The sequence below is a fragment of the Anser anser genome, assembly GCF_964211835.1.
Source record: "Anser anser genome assembly, chromosome: 5".
In the NCBI taxonomy this organism is placed as follows: domain Eukaryota; kingdom Metazoa; phylum Chordata; class Aves; order Anseriformes; family Anatidae; genus Anser; species Anser anser.
In genome coordinates this window covers 14,245,774-14,255,410 of record NC_139725.1, presented here as the reverse complement: position 1 = coordinate 14,255,410, position 9,637 = coordinate 14,245,774, and the positions used below count along the sequence as shown (strand labels likewise).

Sequence of the window (9,637 nt, the reverse complement as noted above, 5' to 3'; positions counted from 1 at the left end):
AAAGTCGCCTGTCAAGTGAAACATCTGCAGAACCTCTGCCTGTTCGTCGCGTCTCTGAACCATTCGGTGTCCCACAGCTGGGCTTTGCTCTGCTCCAGGATCCCCATTAGTTCAGTTTTCAGCACATTCACCTCAAGATCTGGGCAGATTAAAAGAACTTGTGCCAGACTCACCCATGCTTTTCTAAAAATAAACCTCCCAAAAATCAACAATAGAGGGTTGAGCTAAACATGTTTGACAGGCTGTGATTTTCCTGCTGGGCACTAAAGCCCAGCCAGGACTGACTACGCACAAAAGCGAGGTGGTTCTCTCCCCACCCTTCCGAAATGTTTTAAGCCAAAAGGAGGATGACCGGTTCCTAACCTGGTGCAAAGTCCAGAAAAGTGCGAGGCCGATTTTGCTGTGTCACAAGCTGATCTTTCACAGATGCTGAAAAGCTAGGAAGTGCAATTATGGGAAAATTGCACTAAGGCAAACAAGTACATGCCAAATTCTGCCATTCTCCATTACCCACCTGAGCCCCTTGATTGTGGCAGACAACGCACCATCTGTATGTGCTTTGTCAAAGGGAAAAAAATAATCCCAAGAACGGTGTCTGAACAGGGAAGCGGGAGAAGAGGGGGAGGCTCGGGGACGGAGCAGGCACCCAACAGCCGCTGCAGAGCTGTGGCAGCGCCCAGGAGCCGTGCTCAGCCGAGGCCTTCTCCAGGGTTACCCAAAATGGGGTGGCCCCAGCTCACCCACATGGTCATTCCCATTGTGTTTGGCCATCGGGGGCTTCTCCAGGTCCCTGAGCTCCGTCCCCCCTGAGCACGCGGTGTGAAGCCCAGTTCTCATGAGAACAAGCTTTCCGGGCACTGGGAGATGTCAGATACTTCCAGCTCCTGCTTGGGCCAGAAATAACTTGCAGTCTTTTCTCAGGATATTCTGGCAATGCTGTTTGCTAACCCGGATGGATCCCACTATTCCTGAGGTACCAATACATGAAAAAGAAGAAAACAGATGAGCAAATAGCACAGGAAGGCAGGGACGTGAAAGAGTTACCCACGCTCACTGAGCCTCAGAGACAGCTTGGTTTTCAGCTGAGCCTTGGGTTCAGATGCTGTCCTCTTTTGAACCCAAGCAGTGCAGCAATTCTCCATGGTGTGCCCCACACTCCAGAGGCAGGATAGCTGAGCGGTCAGAGTGCTGCCCCAGTTATATTTCCTTGCCCCGCGTTTCCTGGGTGGTCCTGTTCAAGCCATCAGTTGTCACAAGTCCCTGTTTTGGGAAGGGGTCCGGTAGCATCCCCTTCCTTCACATAAATAAAATAAATGCTCCAAAAGTCTCCCACACAACAGGAGCAGGAGCTGAGCAGAGGAGATGGAGCAATACCTGCTCTGGCCTCCGAAGGCTTTTCACAAGTACTTCAGCAAATGCATCTGCTAGCAGCACCAGCAGAATTTAGAGGCTACGCAGGGCTGGACCCAGCCGCGTGATGAACCAGGGAGGTGCTGGGCTTGGGGAAGACAGGCTACGGAGCTGTCATATGCCTCCAAACTTTTGGGTGGTGCTGGTGGAGTGCGGGGCAGGGCCGGAGACTGGTGCCTCCTCTGCCCGCTTAATGCCCCTATCTTACTCAACACTTGGACACAAAAGCAATTGGGTGATAGAAGTTGCAGATTAGGAGAAAGCAAGAATGCAATTCAGGGAAATGCCTTGAGGACTGAGCTGGAGGAACCATTCTGGCTGTCTCCCACCTTTGGGGGACCTTGTAATAGCTGCAGAGGTGTGTGAAGGTAGCTGATGAGGGCTTGGGACTTCTGCAGGCATTACTGAAGCACCCATCTTGTCATACATGGCCAGAGTGGTGCAGATTGCCGAACACATCATGCTTCGAGGTTGAACTAGTTTTGATGTCATGCTCAGGAGGCTTGAGACAGCCTCCTAAAGGATGTACCTGGACGGGTGGATGTGTTTGGGTGGGAGATCATCTAGGTGAATTCATAAAAGCTGCTGCTGGAAGCTAAAGGTGTGCCTGATCACACTGGGCCTGCAGAAACCCAAGCTATTGGAGCTACCAAATTCAGTAGATCCATTTGGTGTCTCACCTCTCAGCTTGATGCCAGGGCTTTAAGACTTTGCTGGGGCTGCCCATGATGGCTGCAGCGTGGCAGGAGAGGGGACAAATCTCTTGCTGTGGAAGGCCGAGACACACTGGATTATCCCCTCACTGACTTTAATCATGTCCCAGTTCTTTTCCATCCAGATCATCTTCTGGACTGCAGGGGCCGTTCTCAGGAATGGCAGGGTGACCCCAGCACCTGCAGACCTTAGCAGCCACGGTTTACTGAGTTGAAAGCCACAAGGGACTTTAGGAAAACAGACTGGCATTGATTGAGCTGGGCAGTCTCAGACCTTTTCACATTATGTTTTTCTCAGCTCAGCCAGAGCCTGTTCATGTCACTGTAAAAAAATATGGGCAGGTCTGCAGGTCCTCAGTGGCCTCTCCAACCCCAGAGGTGTGAGGTGTGACAGGTCTGATGTGCTGGCTGCTTGAGGAGCCTGCCACAGGCTACATCTGCTGGTGGGGCCTCCTTGGGGCTGGCAGGAAGGGTGGGGAAACCCAGGCTCCTCACCCTGCAGCTGGGTGACCCTGTGGGCAGGTGGACAGGTCTGGACAGGATGCACTGCTCTCATGGGTGGTAGCACATTGTGCTGTTGCTGGGACACGGGTGAACCACAGAGGAGGTTTTAGAGCAGGAACAATTGGTGCAAATACCCTGAATTAGGTTGCTATTCACGTTGGCTGCTCAAATCGCATGTATCTAGACATTCTGCTACTCTGCCATTCACTTATTTGTTCACATGTGGACATCAGTGCTATCATGAATGACGAGATGTAAACAGTGCCAGCCAAACCGTGAGCTGGATAGGGTTTATCTCGCAAGGGAGGGTTTATCTTGCATCTCTAAAGATGTAAGTACGGTTTCTGAAATCAGTGGTAGTTGCTAGACTGGGCTTTGAGGGATGTCCCCAGGGTAAAGAAGGGAAGCTGAAAGCGTGTGGCTTTGGGTGTAGCCAGAGCACACACGGTCCGGTGTGTCTGTGCTCACCCAGGCAGACAAAACCTCGACATTACCTTGTTAGGTCCAGCCTCAGTCATGCTAGGAGACACGTGGGTCTCTTCTGTGGACAGGAGGTGAGGAGAACACATGCCCTGCTCACCACTGTGCCCTTCACTGTCCATCAGAGGCTGTGCAAGCAGAGGCAACCAGACAACATACGTCTGAGGGTGGTTTGGTTGAAGAACGGCTGGTGACCAACTCCTTCTGGACCAAGCTGGAGAGCGTATGTTGAGCTGGTCTGCACGTACCCCATAAATGTAGGAAATGCGTCTCCACTACCAAAAGGCATTTTTGTCTGAAATCTGACTCAGAGAAAAAGGGAAGAGAAAAAAGTGAGCCTATATGTAACTTCCTGCCTCTGGTCTAAAAATTGCACTGGCAAGCTTACAGTTGGCAAGACACAGCAACGGATGCGACTATTTTTCTGCATTCCAGTAAATTTAGCATGATTTGTCTAATTCAGGAGTTTACAAGCAGTTTCCTTGTTTGCATGAGATCTCAATATAGCACCTCGTGCTTCTTTCCATTCTTCACTGCACATTTTCGGTGCGCGGACTGGCTTCCTTCTCTCTTGCTCTCCTCCAGCCACCCTCAAGTCCCTCACCTGGCAAGCCAACACGAGGAAAAGATTTATTTATTTTTTAGAGCTGTTTTTCATGCACGCTAGTATGTAGAAAGATGAAGAGATTCCCAGCCACTAGTGAATTTAGGTGTATGTACAATGCTTTGCTAGTAGTGGTAGACTCAAACAGAGAGGGGAGAAGTAAGGTGCTCTAAGACGGTACTTACCCTCGGCATTTCCAGGGATGGTATCTGGCAGCTGTAATTTCCAGACGGGCTAGATATGCTTCCCTTCAGGCAGAAAGTCCTCCGTGAGACAGGTCCCCAGGCCACCGTGGATGTGACCCCCCCACTGCAGGAGCTATTAACACGTGGGGCCATACCCTGGGACGGGCAGTGGTGCTGCGCTGACAGGAGGACTGCTGGGGACTCTGAATTGCAGAAGCAGGGGGAAGCAAACCAGCGTGGGATGCTGAGACCAACCCCACTGCATTGTCCTGGATCCCCTGTCACTCCCAGCCCAGGCCAGCTGCCATTCTTGTGGAACAATGGGAGCCCTGCAGACAATGTCAGCTCTTGTCTGGAAGCTGCTCCTGGAGCTCTGCCCCCTTGGCACTACAAGGGCTGCTGTGGCTTCCAGACAAACAGGCGTCTTCAAAGGGACCTGTGAAAGCCTGGTCACTCCTGGACGGATGGCCATTGACATTATCCCACTTAAATACCTCTCTCTCTAGAAAGAAAATAAATTCCGCTTGCATTGTCTTTTAAGACATGAACAGCTTTTCATTTCATTTTGAGCTGTTGTTGGGATTTTGGGGGGGAAAATTCTAAAAATACTTTAGAATTCTGTCTTCATATAACAGTGGATTTGGAAGAACTCCTATTGCACAGAGCACAATTCCCTTTGTCACCCTTCATCCCATGAGCATCCCATTGACTCTGCTTACAGAAATTCAGCTGCTGGTTCTGCCCAATCTCACCCAGTGCCGTCCTGGAGCCCTACCAGGCCTCTGCTAAGAGCACTTGAAAGACCTTGTGCTGGCACAGCCACTCTCAGGCACATCCAGACATCCTCAGGACGAGGGCACACTGCTTGAAATGTGTGTGATGGGCAGCACCTGGCAGTACTGACAGGCCAAACTGTTTGCAGGCACCATGCTTTTCCTTCTCTAGTTCTACCAAAGCAAGCAGAAAATATTCGCTTCCCCTTCTTTCTGATACTACTGGAGGTGTCGGGGCTGAGTTTCTGCTGCCTTCGGTTTTTAAATGAGGCCGGGCATAGGGAGGGAGGTATAGTTTCGTCTTCCAGGACTTAGGGAAACGTTGGAGCTGGGCCCACATCTGGACATCGCAGATTTCTCTGAAGTGCTGAGTTGGAGCATCACACTGATGTGCACAGCTGCACAGCTGGGGGGAAACCTGGCTTTGGATCCAGTCCTGGGCCAGGGTGAGCAAGACATGGGCTCATCTCAGTCCCAAAGAGGCACTTCCACTCTTTGCGTTTCCCTGTGAGCAACATGCAGTGGATCTCCTGCCTTCCTCCATCAGTGTCTGCTCGGTTTCCAGGCTTCTATGCAAAATTTGTCTCTAGTGAATCAGTTACGGGAGTTTGGGAAGGCTTTTGTAGACATTATATTTTGGAATTGGCAGAGGAAGCACGGACCAAAATTAGCCACGAAAACCTATAGATGGGACTTCGAGTGGGATATTAAATCAAATGAATGAATTTATTTATGGAGGCAAACATCACAGTCATCACGATACCTAAAACAGGTTTGAGCGCTGATGTCATTGCACAGGAAAGCTGTGCTTGCAGCTCTCACTACAAAAAGGAGAGGGGCAGGAGCTCCGTGTTGCAGTTCGGATTTGAAGGCTCAGTCTAAATCTATTCCTAATTGATATAAACCTTCTGAGGTTGAAGCATCATTGTGTTTCTGGGAGATGACAGGCTGCAGCTTCTTGCTTTGCTTTCCTTGTGCTCCTCAGGGCTTCCTAGGACGTGTTTTGTTATTCCTTGAGCGTGCTCTTGCCCTGCATTTATCAATGTCACTGCAACCTTGGAGCTGTTAGGATCATCTCTGGCAGCAGGAGGAGAGAGGAAACACAATGCTGTCTGCTCCTGCTAAGCCTGGAGACATGTCCAGTCCAGCCTGCGGCGGCAGAGGTGCAGGACACACAGTAATGAGCTGACCCCAAAAGTTAGTGGGGATGAGACCGGGATGGGGGAGAAGGGGGTAGAGGCACAAAACTGTGCAGTCGCCGACTGTTCCCTCGCTCACATAATTATGTTGGTGTCAGTACTAATTAAGCTTTTTCAAGGCCGGTTTGAACTTTGATTACCAGCTGACAGGTATATACAATCCCCCTTCTGGGATCTGTAGCTCCCTGCAAATCATCAAACTGTCTGCAGTCAGCTTTGGACCAGAGGAGTTTTGCCAGAGGCATCCTGCATCTGTTGCATCATATACAGTACATTAAAACCATCTTTATTGCTCTTTATAAAGAAACCACAGTTGTTAGAGAGTCCTGAATGCTCAGCCCTCATGTACTTCCTTGCCTGTGTAGTTATTTGCCCGTGTTACCCCCTGTTGCTTTGAGACATGGTAATACATAAGGCAGCTAATCATTTAAAGCTATATTCATCCTTCCTCTTGGAAAGCAATAGTGGCAGATACATAACGACACATTGGATCCAGGGGGGTTGATTTGGGCCCATCTGTGATTTATCCGGTGGGAAACATGGGGGGAATGTCTTTGTTCATTTGTCTCACTCAAACATGCCTATCACAGCCTCTTGATGTACGCGCGACGAGCAGGGAGCAGGGAGGAAAAAGAAAATGGAGAGGAACAAATTGATGACAGCCATCTCCAGAGAGGCGAGTCCCGCTCAGAGCCCGACGGAGCGCTGCTGAGCCGCCCCCTCGGCGCAGGGACACAGACCAAGGGCTCACCCCAGCAGCGGGTGCCTTAACTTTGCACCGCCGGCACGAAACGGGGAGAAAGCTGTGCTGGAAAACACAGCTGCTCTCTCTGCCGGAGGATGCTCTGCCTGCATGCTTGCCAGGGCGTTGTGCCCGGATTTGAAGGGGAGGTTTCAAGCCAGGTGGTTTATAGCCACCTAAGATGGGTGTCAGTAGATGTCGTCAAATCTTCACATCGGTGGGGTTAAGCACGGGGCAGGGAGGGCTTTGCATTGCTGTAGAAGGCCCACCTCACTGAAAATCAACTATTTTATAGGAAAGTGAGATTTCCACGTTTCTGACGGGGAATTTCCCCAACACACCACTTTGCTCTTATTAAATCATCTCAATAACATAAATGATGCCTTGTTTTCAAAAGGATGTTGAGCACTTCAGCTAATCTCGCTGTGATTTGCAAAGTACACAGAATATCCCTGGGTATGCCAGATGTCACAGTTAGCACGCAGCATCACTTTTAGATGCTGTAAAAACAGAGCAATCCAGCAGCATCAGAATGGGATGCATTGACAGCTTTGAATTGAAATGTTTCAGCATTTTATTCCAAGGGAAATTCATGAAGACTGCCTTTTCACTTCCACTCAGAATAACATCTCAGTTCTAAAAGTGAAAATTTCTCACAAAGTGGAATTTCAGCCTTCCATCATCCAGGGCTGCCAGAAGCAGTTCGCAAAAGCCTTTATTTATACAAGTTATGAAAGCAGAAAGGTCACTTCTCTGTGTATCTCTTGAGATTTAACAAAAACAATGAGGTGCTCAGACACCACTGGAAGAACCATAAAACTTTGACAGACAGACAGTGTTTCACTCTTAACCTGATCTCATGCCAAACCCTTAATGCGAAAGCATGAGAACAGCAAAAAGGAATGGCATTAATAGATATTTCCTGCATAGCCTGAAATCTCAGTATCTCCCCTAATTATGGAAGTGAGCAGACCATTCTTACTGTCTGAGACAAATGAATTGTTGAAGAGAAACAAATCAGAAAGTGGCATGTTGCAAGTCAGATTGTTGTAATACTATCTATTCTTAAATCCATCTTTTAACATAGCAAAATCTTAATGTTTTTTTCTTATCTCAGCAACTCCATTTAAGCACAGCTTCTAAGCAGAATCCATTTTGTTTACCTGAAACAGAAAAGAAGCTCAGATTTTAACCATGCTGAATAAGAAGAAAACACAAAATCATTTTTCCCAATCATATCTGGTGTTTAGGCAGAACAAAAGCCAAAATGTTGCTTCCTGGAGCTCCTATAGTCACACAAGGTTTAAAAGCAGTACCACTGAAATACTCTTTTGATTTTCTTTCTGAATCTGCTCCATACCCATCATTGTAATTGATGCAAATAGGAAGTGTGTTGCAGCATCTTTGTCAGTATGAGAGTACATTTAAAAACTTTTCTGCACAACTGCAATTTCTTGTTTCTATTGGTTTGTCCTGAGCCTCTCACAGGGCGAATTTATCTGTATAAGCCCTCATATCTTCTCCTTCTACCTGGTCAGCAAAATCATGAAAGGCGCCACCCTCCAAAGCCTGGTTGCTGTATTCAGCACACAAGAGCCACGTCTGAGCATCTCCAGAGACCAGCAGGATCTACATACAGAGGGAGAAGAGATTCAGGGGCTGAGCTCATCTCTACTGCTGGTGGAGATCAGAGGCCCCGTGTCTTGTACATCAGTTTTCACGAGCATAATTTTGCTGACTTTCTTGAGGTTATTCCTGATTTACGACAATAGGAGATTAAAATGAGGCTCAGGGAGTATAGCTTCCTGCTGAAATCCCTAAAGAGAGCAGATATTGCATTACTTCACATCAGAGTAAATGATTCCTTTGGACAAAAGAAACCCATGAAGGAGATAAATACCCATCCGAATGCTAAGACAGATGGATTCCTTCAGAGCTTCCTCACTAATCAGATACATCAGTGCCCCCTTCAGTAATGTGACAGGCGGTTTAACTGGGGAAGTATTTCACAGTTCTTGAGAGACAGGGTCCAGGACCAGCTTCTGCGTGGAGATGCCCATCCCGATGACATGGAAGGCTGCTCCGTGACGATATTCTCTACCAGGAATTTTTCTTCTTCCCAGTCGTGTCCCGATGTGACCATGCGGACAGACTGGGGGAGCGCAAGCAGCCACTGCAGAAAGCCCAGGCTAGCAGGGGAGAAGCTGTCAGGAGGCAGACATTTGTGGTTAAGGCATAGGCAGGGTGGAAAGCTGGTACGTGCCATTTACAGAGAAGCTTCATTTCTGAGAACAAATAGAAAAAAAACAAAAAATAAAGGCATTTCAGGCCTTTGCAGAAAAAGCCAGAACAAGTGAACAGACCTTGGCAGTGCAGTTTCCCCTAGAAATGAACAATGGAAAGTAACAGAAGCCTCAGGGCATTATTAAGAAGTAAAAATAACAGCTAGCACAGCCGACCCTGGCACTCTCCTGCCGTTTGGCATCTGCAGCCCCCCAGCCCCCAGAGGTGAGCGCTGCCTTGGAGCCAGGTTGGTCAGAGCCCACCACCGGGGAGGTGAGCGGCATGGGGATGGGGCAGGGGCAGCACGGATGCGCCTGGGATAGGAATTCCTACTTGTGGGCAAGAAGTGTGTTTTCCATCCTGCGCTTCCAAGATTTTTCCTCTGTTTCTCTCCAGGATGGATTCGAGTTCTTTCCAAGCTTTTCAGCGAAAAACAACATGAATGTAACTCCCTATTTAACCAGGCCCAAGGTCTGGGGAGAGGTGACGGCAACTTAGACCCGCTCTGGGAAGGGCTTTGAGCCTGGATCACCAGAGAGAGCTGTAGCTGATGGCTGTCCTTGAACTGGGGTACCCACCTTGGTTTTGGCCACAAATGTTTTCTGAGGCATGAGAAAATCCTCCTAACTAAGCTTTTACCAAATCCTCCAGAAGGCTCAGGATATGGCAAATGATTTATTTTTTTTTTCCTGGCGGTAAAAGATTATTCAGGGAAACTCCTGCCCCGCTCTGATGATCTGATGG

At 48.7% G+C, this 9,637-nt stretch overlaps 1 protein-coding gene across 4 annotated transcripts in view; it reads right to left on the bottom strand.

Moving 5' to 3' along the window:
• Positions 1–6,229: 6,229 nt before the first annotated feature.
• Positions 6,230–9,637, bottom strand: part of LOC310900106 (uncharacterized protein) — a 35,221-nt gene continuing 31,813 nt past the window's right edge. For 3 of the 4 annotated variants that reach the window (XR_014584838.1, XR_014584839.1, XR_014584841.1), the window contains one exon: positions 6,230–8,895. The gene's annotated coding sequence lies outside the window, so the exon portion shown is untranslated. The remainder of the gene's footprint in view (positions 8,896–9,637) is intronic. The other variant, XR_014584840.1, reaches the window with a different exon arrangement.